Genomic DNA, 13,630 nt, shown 5'->3' with positions numbered 1-13,630 from the left:
AGAGACACAGATTTTTGAAGTGGTTCAGTTTCACAAGTCGAAACCTACGTCCACTATTCTCGATTAATAAATTTAGTACCTTTCTACGGATTACAAATATACTAACCCAACTCCTACAACTAACCCTAGTTGTAACTCAAGTGAGTACCGTTAAATACTCGAGTGACTAACTTAAGCTAATAAGAAAGCACTAATGATTCTACTAAAAGTTCACGTTAATGAACGAGTAAGAAATCAGTTAAGCACTATTATCTTATAACGATAACGAAAGAACGAATGCACAAGTTTATAAACACACGACCTTTTTCGAAAATTTCAAAACGGTTTTCTGGTTTGAAACACACGGTTTTGCGCTTAAAAATAAAATCAAATTATGCTTAAAGGTCTTACTTTTAAATGTTGCAAAGTACAAAGTATTTATAGTAGAGGAAGGAGTATACCACTCGGTTTCCACGAAACCCTAATGGCCGAAATATTTGATATGTAAACAAATCATATCTTTGATATTTCTTTCCTTAAAACCCTAAGAGATAATAGAGAATATTCCAAAAGATAATTTATAAATTATTCCGCTATTATTCTTTCCCTAAATCTTAAGATATGATAAGATTTTCCATAACAAGAATATCCTTATCATAAATAACCATATCAAGCTAAATATAAAAGATATGTTAAGATAATTCTAGAGAATAAAATCTTAACAATAACAACTTTTATTCCTTAGGTTTACACGAAATAAACATGGAGCATATGCCTCGTTTTTCGTGAAAATCTTAGCTTGAAGTTAGGTTAGATTTTAGGGTTTAAGAGTATGCCTTGTTAAAACCCTAATTAGTAATATGGCTCAACTCATAAGTTAATCCAACATAATTACTAATTATAAGTTTAAAATAAAACCACACTCTATATGAATATGGGCTCCCTTATTAAATAAATACTTTTGTTAGAACATTTAAAAGAAACAAAAATATTTTTCAAAAACAATTTGAAAACATCTTGAGTCGTGTGTAATACAAACTCAGCATCTCAATGTTATAGTAGAAGAGCTATAACATTGAGCTCTTACATAAGTAATGTTATAGCTGTCAAGCTATAACTTAACCAATATAAGAAATCCACTCATTTGCTACCATTACGAGATAATCACCTACACTATTCTAATCTTCTTAGGAGATCTTCGAATGTAGGCTACTTCATCATTCAAGCTTGATTAATCTTTAAACGAGCTTCGTCTTCTCATGAAGCTTGAATAATTCTTCCACAATCTTGCAAAATCTTGATCCGTAATTGAGGGCTTGATCATAATATAGTCTTGTATACTTTCATCACAATTCTTTAAGCTTGGCAAATAGTAAGTCTAATCTGAAGGGACTAAACAAACAATTACGCGCAACGAGTATATAAAAAGTAAAGCACTCTTGACATCATCAAAACATAAACATATATTCTATATATGGTTCAACAAATTCCCTCTTTTTGATGATGACAAGTCTCCTAAAATTGTGACTAAGTAAATAGCTCCCCCTCAATATAATACCGTCATCTTTATAGATAAAGATCAACGCAAGATCAAACGCTTAACACAAGATCGAAACTTAAAGGACTTTAAGAGATAATTGGTCTTGACAAGGAGCAAGCTTAGGTAGATGCTTACCATGGTCGTTCTTTCCCCCTCTTGACATCATCGAAAAGATAAGAACAAACATAAAATTACTAGAATAATAGACGACGAGACAAGAGATAAGAACGATATAAGAAACTAATAGACCATAGATAAACATAAGTACCTACGAATTAAGATAGCATACAAACCAAAGAAAACATGTCTATGCCAAAAGGGCCTAATGAACAACATGTTTAGAACTATTTGGGCCATAACCACAAGTAGCATGCCAAAAATGGGCCGAATGGTAGAGAGTTTGAGGATGCAAAATACACCATTAGAAAAAGAAAAGAAATTAAGGCCTAATAAGGGAAAAAGCGAAAGCAGGCTAAGGCAAGGCTAAATTTGACGGGTTTTATATGGGTTAACATAATCGGGACGATTACGATGCTCCTGGGCATCAAGACGATCAAATGAGCTCCGCAAAAGTGTAGCTTGAGCTTGAAGGCTTCTCTCCAAGTTAAGAACTTTCAGAGACAAAGCCTTTGTCGCCTCCAAAGTAAGAGATTGATCGGCCTTCATTGCTTTTCCGTCCATGCCCAACGCACCCCCTTGACTAGTAAGGTAAGAGAGACGATGACCGTGTTGGAACACTTTCTCACGAATTGCCACCAAATCCCTCTCAAAACCCGTAAGCCTCTTATCAACCCCGTCCATCCACGCATAAACCCGAGCACTATCCAAGCCTTCATCCGAGGACCGTGATGGTCCAAACCGAGACATGGCCGTGGCTAATGCCGTGGTTTGCTCCTCAACCTTAGCCATCAAAGAATCCATAAAAACATCCAATTTGGCTTCAATAGCCACCAATTTAACATCACTAGAGCTCTTTTCAACATTCTTAGCAAAGACCAATTCGGGTCCATCAAACCCGAGACCCATCAACTTAATCACACGGTCACACATACCGTCTTTTGCACTCACACCATAACTTTCTCGACCTATAACTCTCTTAATCTCCAACAACCGTGATATCCACATCCCATATGGAAGATCAAGAGTAGTGTAGTGTTTCTCTTTGGTAACGGTTATGCTTGTCTGAATGATACGGTTAAACACAAGACTCGCCAAATTAAATTTCCGACCCTCCAACCAAGAATACACAATGATAGCCTCATAACTTGACACTTTATCCCGTCCACCCCTTCTCGGCACAATGGTATTCCACAAAAAGTTCAAAAAGAACTTGATTTTTGCCGAGAGAGGACGGGCCACAATATTGCTACCTTCAGAACCAACCTCATCAAAGTACCTTTTTAATGACAAATTGCTTGTCATCATCAACATTAGACCATTCCAAACTTGGATCAATATCAATTCCATCATGAGGAATTTTAAAGGCCGAACAAAAATCGTCAATAGTGACGGTCACATCGACACTGTTCACGACCGCATGCAACACACCCTTCTTAATTTTGACCGAAGCAAAGAATTGTATAACCTCAACCGGGTAAGTAGGACCCGAAAACCAACTCAGATCACTCCAACCTTGAAAATCAAGAAAGTCGACAAAGAACTTAAGAGACGGAATTTGAGACAACCAAGATTTAGGGTAATACCTTCCTCCATGAATTGAGTATTTCAAAACCCGAGAAATAAGGATGCTTTCATCTTTAGTCATCCGAACCCAGTTCAAACCGGCCTTAGTTGCGCTTTTCGAAGGCTCTCAAAACAGAGTCCTCGAAATCCCGTCCCAAACAATTACTTCGGGTTCACTAGCTTCCTCAACTTCATCGACTACCAACTTATTCTTCCCCTAGTTAAGCCGACGACTTTTACCTTCGGAAATCGCGTCATCCCGACCACGAAACAGAGGAGGTGATGGTTGTGGGTTTGTTGAAGTAAAGGTAGTGGAATTAGGGTGATGAGATGGTGGTTATTGTGGTTGATTGTATGGTTTTTGTTGGTGTTGGATGCGGGTTGAAGACCGTGTAGATGCATGTGGAGGTGTCATGTCTTAGAGGTTGAAGATGATGATAATTATGGAGATTGTGTGAGGATTTGGTAAAGTACAAAAGTAAGAGCAAGTGGGAGAAGTAGTCAATAGTACACGGTTTAGGGGGCAATTATAGGATATAGAGTAGGAGTCTAGGTTTAGTTAAACAAGTGGTTGTGTGATTAAATATGGTAAGTGAATAATATAAGATTTAGGATAAAAGTTATTTGACGAGATATGCTATAGAGATTAGAGGAAAGATTTTGATAAAATTTGGAAAATAAAGGAAATATGGTGTATTTCAATTTTGGTAAAAGATAAAGTTTGTATGCCAACCAAATTCTTAAATACAAATAGAATATATACGATAAACAAATTTCTATAAACGTAAATATTCATGCAATGCAATATACGGACACAGTCATACAATCTTATCTTTACTAATCAATCATTGAGAGATTAAACATTTATAGAAGCTTAGGTACCATTGATTAAACCAATTTCCAACTGTAAAGTCTTAAATCGTTCTCTAGCTAATGATTTTGTCAGAATGTCCGGCCATTGTTTCTCAGTACTACAAAATTCAAGTTTTATATTCCCTTTCCCAACATAGTCTATTATGAAATGGTGTCTAATTTCAATGTGTTTGGTACGCGAGTGCTGCGCGGGGTTTTTGGAAATAATAATAGAACTCGTATTATCACACAAAATAGGAATAAAACCTACGTCAACACCATAATCACGTAATTGTTGCTTAAGCCATAATAATTGAGTAATACCAGTCCTGCTGCATTATATTCGGCTTCTGCTGTTAAAAGGGCAACTGAATTCTGCTTCTTTGAACCCCACGTGATAATGCAAGGTCCAACGAACGTGGCAACACCTGACGTAATTTTCCTGTCTAGGGAACATCCTGCATAATCGGCATCCGAATAGCCGACAAGGTCGAAATTGAGATGATTAATATCTCGCACAAACGCATACGCTGAACATGATATCTGGTCTACTTGCAATTAAATATAGCAATGACCCAATCATCCCTCGGTAAGTTGTTTCATCAACTTACTTACCATCTTCATCCAAGGTTAATTTCTTGTCTGCGACCATTGGAGTAGGTATAGCATGGGAATTTTCCATTCCGAACTTTCGAATTAATTCCTTAATATATTTCTGTTGATGAATTTTTATGCCTTCCTCAGTTTGTTGAATTTGCAGTCCTAGGAAGAATTTCAATTCTCCCATCATACTCATCTCAAATTCTGAAGCCATCAAGTCCGAAAAATACTTGCACAGACTGCGGTTGGTTGATCCAAAAATAATATCGTCAACGTAGATTTGAACAACCAAACGGTCACTACCCTCGGTGATCGAGGCCATTTCGTGTTCACAATTAAGTATATGTGGTCGTTGGTCAATGGTCGATACAAAACACAATTTATACTTCACAAACAACTCTACAATTAGTAAAGAGGCAAGTAAAGGTCGGATCCCAAGGGACGGGTATTGAAATGAGAATTCTATTGTAACTAGTAGTGTCTAGGGGTGTCACAAATTGGGTTGGTGTAGAAGGTCACTAAACTTAAAATAACAATGAAAATAAACTAGCAAGATGAATAAAATAAGGGGTGTAAACAATTGATTAAAGGCACTAGGGTGTCATGGGTTCATAGGGGAATCATGGGATATGATCATACAAACATGTTCTCAAATTATAAGCAAGCAATTATTGTTGTGATGGATTGAGTTGGGTTATATCTTACAATCCTAGGAAAGTTTGGGTCCCGGAGCCGAATCGATTAGATTGTACAACACCTACAAGTCGACTTAATCTTTCCTACTCAACACATGCATGGTCTAACAAGACTCGAGTTGGGTTATGTCTTACAAGTCTTGTTGAAAGGATAGTAGATGATAGTAAATGCAAGGATTCATAGGCTTAGCATTTCATCAAATATAACATGTGCATGTATTAAGATCAAAACAAGCAAGCAAATAAGATATGAAAGCATATTGATTTAAGCATGAATCATTCCCCATGTTGGTTTCCCCTAATCACCCATTAAACCCTAGCTAAGAGACTACTCACTCATTATCATGTTGATCATACTAGCAAGGTTGTCAATCATACTAACAAAGCTAAACATGATGAATAAATGAAAGTAACTAGCAATAATTAAAAAGGGATTAAGAGATTATACCTACTAATGATTCCAAAATAATAATGCAAAGAATAATAGAAGAACTTGATGATTGATGGAAGGTTGTCAATCTCCCAATAAACCCAATAATCTTCTAATTACCCAAAATAAAGGAAGAACAAGAGAGAGATTAAAGAACTAAAACTTGGATTAAAACTTGATTAATACTTGATTACAATATTGAAGAGAGATTTGATTGATATTAACTACACTAATTATTGATAAGAAGAACATGCTCCTCTAATTAGACTAATGGGGTATTTATAGTGAAAATTAGGGAGGATGCATTAGGGTTAACTAAGGGCTAAACTAGTAATTACACTTTTTAAGTTGAGCAAGGAGGACCCGGTATTTTTCGAGAGAAGGGCTTCTCTTTTCGTAGCTTGAAGAATGAAATCCGTCTTTGTGCGGGAATCCGGGCGGATTAGAGTCGGGACGGCCGGATTTGGGCGGTGCAATCCGAGCGGATTCAGGAGAGGGACGCTCGGATTGTTGAGGGGGAATCCGAGCGGATTCCAAGGAGGGACGCTCGGATTGTTGAGGCTGGACGGACGGATTGTCTGCAATCCGTTCGGATTGTTGGTCAGCGTCAATTCTTCTTCTTTTCTTCCCTTTTCTTCATAAATTCCTTGGGGATTTCCTTGGGGATGCAAGGATCCTTTCTCAACATTGTTCTTCTACTATGATATGTACAAAGGCCTTCTAGTCTTGTCTCTTCTTGATGCTTGGTCATTGAATACAATCAATTTAGCCTCGTTTTGCCATGAAAATGCAAGATTCTTACTCCTTTCCTACCAAGGGATCAAAATCTCAAAGAATATGCAAAACAAAGAACTAAAGATAAGAAATGACCCAAATAGGCACTAAAAAGCATGGGAACAAGGCTAATTCGGGGGCTAAATATGCGCTAATTATGGTCACATCAAATATCCCCAAACCGAACCTTTGCTCGTCCCGAGTAAAGAGGTGACAAAGACTAGGACCAAAACTAACCTATCCTAATAATAATTGCCGATATGAGACAATTAGCGGGTCTCACTCCGCCCCTTCAACTCACAACAGGACAACCATGAGGTAGGATGCCTTCTTGCAAGGCAAGGTGGGTCTTGCCAAAATGGCGACACATCCAAACATTAAAGCACATAAAATCACATAATGGATGCATCTACAAAAAGAATAGCCACTCCCTCATCAAGTGGCGGAAATTATCTACAAGGGAAGCAATTCAAGGGTACACAATCCTTCATAGATGCAATTTGTTCAAACTACTAAGCCTAGAAGGATACCAATAAATCACCTCCAAAATGTGTCAAGCTAGGGTACCTTTGTCCTCAATCGTTAAATGCTTTCGTCAAGAATAGACTCCCTACGGTGTTAGAAACACTGGAGGATCGCGGAATTCCCCCTCTTGCCTAGACAAGAAGAAGGGTCGTCCCCTCTCTACCATGCACAAAAATGGATACGATGGATAAAGGGATCGATAGATATTTGAGTTTCACTTTGGGAGTTTGCTTTCATTGTTGTTTTCCCCCCCAATTTCATGTGGCATTTGACATTTGAGAACACTTTCTTGCCATTTCTTTTTGATTTTTGGCATTTCAATACTTGACAACTTTTTGTATTTCTTTTTGAACATTTTCAAAGTCACCCCAATTAGTAACGAGGGTGCCTTGTATTTGAAGCTTAGGAGTTCTATTTTTGCTCCTCTTTTCATTTGATGCATTTTTGCAAACTTTCTTTCACTTTTCATTTCATTGAACTCAAATTGATTTCTTTTTGTGCCCATTCCCTTTGATGACAAAAATATATGGTAGAACATGGATGAATGATGGTTGCATGGTTTCAAGGGTCACCTTGGAATAAACGGTAGCCAAGGAGTTATCACACCACAAGGTACTCTTGACTAGGCCTTAATCCATGGGTCAAAGGATACTAGCATGACACATCCTAGGGTGTTCTACAAGCATTCTAACAAGCAAAGTCTTAAGAATAAAAAGCATCTACTAGGGCCTATATACACTTGTCAAGCTTCCCAAATAGACGGTTTCACAAAAAATTTTCTAACATGCAACTACATGCCATGATGCAACTAACATATAAACATCCCAATGCATATGATTCTACCAACTAATATGCCATATAAACTAAATGCAATCCTAAGTTCACATTGTTTTTACTGCATCAATCAAAATAAAGCCACATAGTCATTAACATAAAGAGGAAAAAGGAGATTGGAAAGATCATACCATGCGGTCTTCAATATCCTCATGTCTCGGATGTGGCGTAGTCAATCAAAGTGAACAACGATAAAACAAACACAATATATACAAAGGAAATGAACTTGTTTTTGGATTTTTCAATTTTTTCAATTTTTATGATTTTTGAAATTTTTCAATTTTTATGGTTTTTGAATAAAAGTTAAGTGTTAGAATTCCCATCCCCACACTAATATGGGCATTGTCCTCAATGGCCAAAATGATGGAAATTATGCAAAGATGATGCATGATTTCTATACTAAATGCAATTCTATACTAAGCTATACTACATGATGCATGGTTTTTGTTATGACGGAGAGGATAATTTAGATTACCTCCCGTTGTGTATGCATTTACTTCCCCAAACCGAGTGAGACACTATTGCTAATGTTCAAGGATGGGTATAGTTTATGCACACACTATGCTATGCATGAAACTAGATTGTCATTTTGGATTTTACAAATGGGAACAATAAAAGAAGAACACCTCAATGGAACCGAGGTGTGAGTCCTTTGATGTTGCTAGGACTAAACCAACAATGATCAAAATGAAATAAAGTACAAGGAAACAAGATACAAAGTTCTTTTCATGAAAAATAAAGATAAAGAGGAGAGATGAGAAAACTTCACTTGAACTAAGGTGGGTGCCTCTTGCCCGCTCCACCTAGCTATGAAGTAGTCTCCTAGATATCGGCATCATCTCCTTCAATATCGGTATCCCAAATATCCTTAGAAGCATCACTTAAGCTTGGATCCATGAATTCATCTTCTTCACTTTCAAGCTTCACCGTATCACCTCCACAGGAATCCCCACTCTCTTCCCCTTTGCGACCGTTCGCCCCTTCATTAGCCTTCTTCGAGTTGGGAAAGAGCAATTCCATTTGAGCCCATGAGGGGAAAGCTCCTTCCTCACTAATCCGTCCTTTTTGAGCCATCTCATAGTATTGGGGGTAAAGAGCATAATAAGTGTCCACGGAGGTCTCATATTGACGGTAGTGTAAATCTTGCAAAATTCCCGTGACAAAGTCGTCACGGGGGAGGATGAAGGGATTCGGATGGTTATATGGTTGGTAGGGAAAGGGGTAAGGAGGCACTTTTATCTTCTCATTTTGAGTTTGTTGTTCTTGTTGTGGTGGTGGATTTTGTGGAGATGGAGTTTGCCTTGTTTGACTTGGGATGAGGTAGGAGGGCATTGGGGACAAGCTTCCTCTTCTTGGGGAGACCCGAGGTAGATCATGTATTGGGAGATAGAGTGGATCGCTCCCTTTTGTCAACCACTTTATCCTCTTATCAACCCCCTCAAGGGTTATCCAATGGTGTTGGACGACAAGTAGATCTTCATTAATTATTGTTCCCCCCGTAAGTGGAGTGTACTCATTGTTCTCATTGAACCTTGGGTTGAAGTGCTTTGCAAGTCTAGTTATGAGTCCACCATTCACTATGTGCTTCATTCCATCATCGTCCCCATTTCTAAACCTTGCCCACTTTTCTAGTAAAACTAGAGGTGCGTTGAAGTGATACCTATCTCTCCCTTGAATGTTGAGGTATGATTCCATAAATACAAGGTCCAATTGGTTGACAATGGCCGGATCTCGACGGGCGAAAAGAGTACCCGAAAGAAATCGATATGTAAGCCTCAAGATCGGGTTTTGGATGTGAAAAGCAAGACACTCTTTGGTAAGAATGAAATCCCGGCCCGTCATGGCCCTCCACAATGGTGCAACATTATACTTTTTGGGCTTTGATGTTCGGGTAGGCGAAACATCAAGTCCGAACACATTGGCAAACTCGACAAGGGTCATCATCCTAGAAACATTTTCTAACCGAAACTCTATGCATATCACTTTGTTTACGGTTGTAATCTTCAAAAAGCTTAAGAATTCTAGCACAAGGGACCGATAGGTTGGTTCAAACATGCGAAAGAGAGTCGAAAGACCAAAAACCTCAAAGAGTGCTTCTACTTGGTGAAAAATTCCAAGCTTTCTTAAGGTATCATGACAAAGAAATTTAGTGGGAAGAATATTCTTACTTAAGAGCCGGTGGAAGACCAATCGCTGCACATCATCAAGGAATTCCACATTCGAGAAATCATCGAGCCTTGTGAGATCTACAATCTCTACATGTTCCCTTCTAATGGTGTTGAGATGTGAGGTAGAGGAACTTCCCACCATCCTTGGTCTTCTTGCACTTCTAAAGGAGGATCTCCTTGGTGCCATTCTTGCTTCTTTTGTTGGGTTCTTTTGATTTGAGGATTTGCTAAGGATGTTCCTTGTTGATTGAGTGTTGAAAACCCTAGAAAATTTGGGGGTTTTTGATTTTGTGGGTGAAGAGAGTGAATTGGATATGTATGGGAGTCATAAGGAGGTGGGTTTTATAGGGTAAGTGGAAGGAGTAGTGATGTGTCAAAGTATGTGTGGTGGGGTGGTAATTTAATTGGAAAAAGTCGGGTTGAAAAACAACGAGAAGACGAGCGGATTTAAAGAGAAGACGCTCGGATTCTCTCTTCACGGGACGGGCGGATTCTGGGCAATACGCACGGATTCTGCCACAGAGTAAAATTCCAAAATTTTTGTTGCCACAAGACGGACGTCCCGAGCGAGAGACGCTCGGATTCTTCAAGGGTTGGACGGGCGTCTTATTGAGAAGACGGGCGGATTCTTCGACAGAGGTTTTTCTTGAAATGCACAGGCGGAGAGACGAGCGTCTTTCCATAAATCCGGCCGGATTCAACCAGACGGGCGTCTTCTTCCATAGGACGCTCGGATTTTCAAACAGCCCAGAAACCTTCAATTTTTCGACACAGCTGGACGTGCGGTTTCTCTCCCAGACGTCCGGATTCGGCCAAGACGGCCGGATTCCCGGGAATCCGCTCGGATTCTGGCTGCGAGCTTTGACTTTTTCTTCTTTCTTTCAATGCATCCCCACACTTAGGAATTGCTCCTTTCTTCATTCAAAAACTTGTTAGTAACCCTCCCTCACTTACGCTCATGAAAAGAGTCTATGCTACTTATTAAAACCAATGCAATAAATAAATACAAGTTAGAGGGTTAGTATATTTACAAATGGTGGTTTAGGGAGGACTCCACCAAACTCTCCCTTAGATGGTCCTTTCAAGGGGGAGGAGGCCCGAGGTAGGTAGCCTCGACCTCTCCAATGAATGCTCCTTCATAGTATGGCTTCAACCTTTGACCATTTACCTTGAACTTGCTTCCATCTTCCGCCTTGAGTTCGAAATCTCCATATTTCCCAACTTCGGTTATCACAAAAGGACCCATCCATCTAGAGTTCAACTTTCCCGGAAAGAGTCGGTAGCGGGAATTGAATAGAAGGACTTTGTCTCCCTTGTGCAAGGCCTTTTGTCGAATTCTTTTGTCATGAAGTAATTTTGTTCTTTCTTTATAAATCTTTGCATTCTCATAGGATTGTAGTCGGAATTCTTCCAACTCTTGGATTTGAATCATCCTCCTTTGACCGCTCAATTTGAGATCAAGATTGAGTGCTCGGATTGCCCAATAAGCTTTATACTCCAATTCTATTGGCAAATGACATGCTTTTCCATATACAAGCTTGTAGGGGGAGGCACCAATGGGAGTCTTATAGGCCGTCCTATAAGCCCAAAGAGCATCATCAAGCTTTGTGCTCCAATCTTTCCGAGTCTTGTTCACAACTTTTTCATGAATTTGCTTGATCTCTCTATTTGAAATTTCCACTTGACCGCTTGTTTGAGGATGATATCCCAAGCCGGTTCGATGTTGAACACCATATTTGGTCAAAAGGGATGCAAGCTTCTTCTCATGGAAATGTGTTCCTCCATCACTAATGATTGCTCTAGGAACTCCAAATCTTGGGAAAATTATCTTCTTGAAAAGCTTGGTGACCGTTTTCGCATCATCATTTAGGGTGGCAATTGCCTCCACCCACTTTGAAACATAATCGATGGCCACAAGGATATACTTGTTCCCATTGGATGTCACAAAGGGCCCTTGGTAGTCAATTCCCCAAACATCGAAGATTTCTACCTCTAGGATGCCTCTTTGTGGCATTTCGTTCCTCCAAGATATATTCCCCGTTCTTTGACAAGCATCACAATGAATGATGAACTCTCTTGTATCTTGAAACATTGTAGGCCAATAGAAGCCCGATTGGAGGATTTTTGCAACGGTTCTTCTTGCTCCATGGTGCCCACCGTAGGGTGATGAATGACATCCTTCCAAGATTCCTTGGATTTCCCATTGAGGGATGCATCTCCGGTAGAGCCCATCACTACACTCCTTGTAGAGGTTTGGGTCATCCCAAAAGTACCTCTTCACTTCGAATAGGAATCTCTTCCTTTGGTTGTGGTTCAAGTTAGGAGGGAGCACTTTTCCAACAATATAGTTAGCATAATTGGCAAACCATGGGGTGATGTGCCTTTCAAGTTGAGTTTGAATAGCCATCAAAATATCGTCGGGGAATGAGTCATTGATCGGGGTTTCTCCATTTTCATCATGAAACCTGATTCTTGACAAGTGATCCGCTACTACATTCTCGGCTCCTTTCTTGTCTCTTATTTCCAAGTCAAATTCTTGAAGAAGCAAAATCCATCTCAACAATCTTGGTTTTGCCTCCTTCTTTATCAAGAGATGTCGGAGAGCACGGTGATCCGAGAATACAATCACCTTGGATCCAAGTAAGTAGGAACGGAATTTATCCAAAGCATAAACAATGACAAGAAGCTCCTTTTCGGTTGTATCATAATTCACTTGAGAGGGATCGAGGGTCTTGCTTATGTAATAGATGGCATGAAGAGCTCTCCCTACCCGTTGGCCAAGAACCGCTCCAACGGCGTAGTTACTAGCATCACACATAATCTCGAAAGGTAACTCCCAATTCGGGGGTTGAATGATTGGTGCCGAGATTAATGCTTCTTTGATTCTATTAAAAGCTTCAACACACTCATCAGTAAATTGGAATTGGGCATCTTTAAGTAAAAGTTGAGTGAGGGGTTTTGCTATTTTCGAAAAATCTTTTATGAAACGACGATAAAAACCCGCGTGACCGAGAAAACTTCTCGCCCCTCTGAGTTTCTCTATCACCTCAACTTTAGCTTTATCGACCTCGATGCCCTTTTCCGAAATTAAATGACCCAAAACAATTCCTTCATTGACCATGAAGTGACACTTTTCCCAATTCAAGACAAGGCGAACATCTTCACACTTTTGCAACACAAGAGAAAGATTATGCAAGCATGAGTCAAAGTCCTTTCCATAAACACTAAAATCATCCATAAAAACTTCCATTATGGTCTCTAAGTAATCGGAGAAGACACTCATCATACATCTTTGGAAAGTGGCGGGGGCATTACATAATCCAAAAGGCATCCTCCTATATGCAAAAGTGCCATAAGGGCATGTGAAGGTGGTCTTATGTTGGTCATCCGGGTGTATAGGGATTTGGAAGAATCCCGAATACCCGTCAAGGTAACAAAAGAATTTGTTAGAGGCTAACCTCTCAAGTATTTGGTCAATGAATGGTAAGGGGAAGTGATCTTTCCTTGTTGCGGAGTTCAATTTCCGGTAGTCAATGCACATACGCCAACC

The sequence above is a fragment of the Silene latifolia genome, chromosome 1 (assembly GCF_048544455.1).
Source record: "Silene latifolia isolate original U9 population chromosome 1, ASM4854445v1, whole genome shotgun sequence".
NCBI classification, from domain to species: domain Eukaryota; kingdom Viridiplantae; phylum Streptophyta; class Magnoliopsida; order Caryophyllales; family Caryophyllaceae; genus Silene; species Silene latifolia.
Note: the sequence above shows the minus strand (reverse complement) of the source record.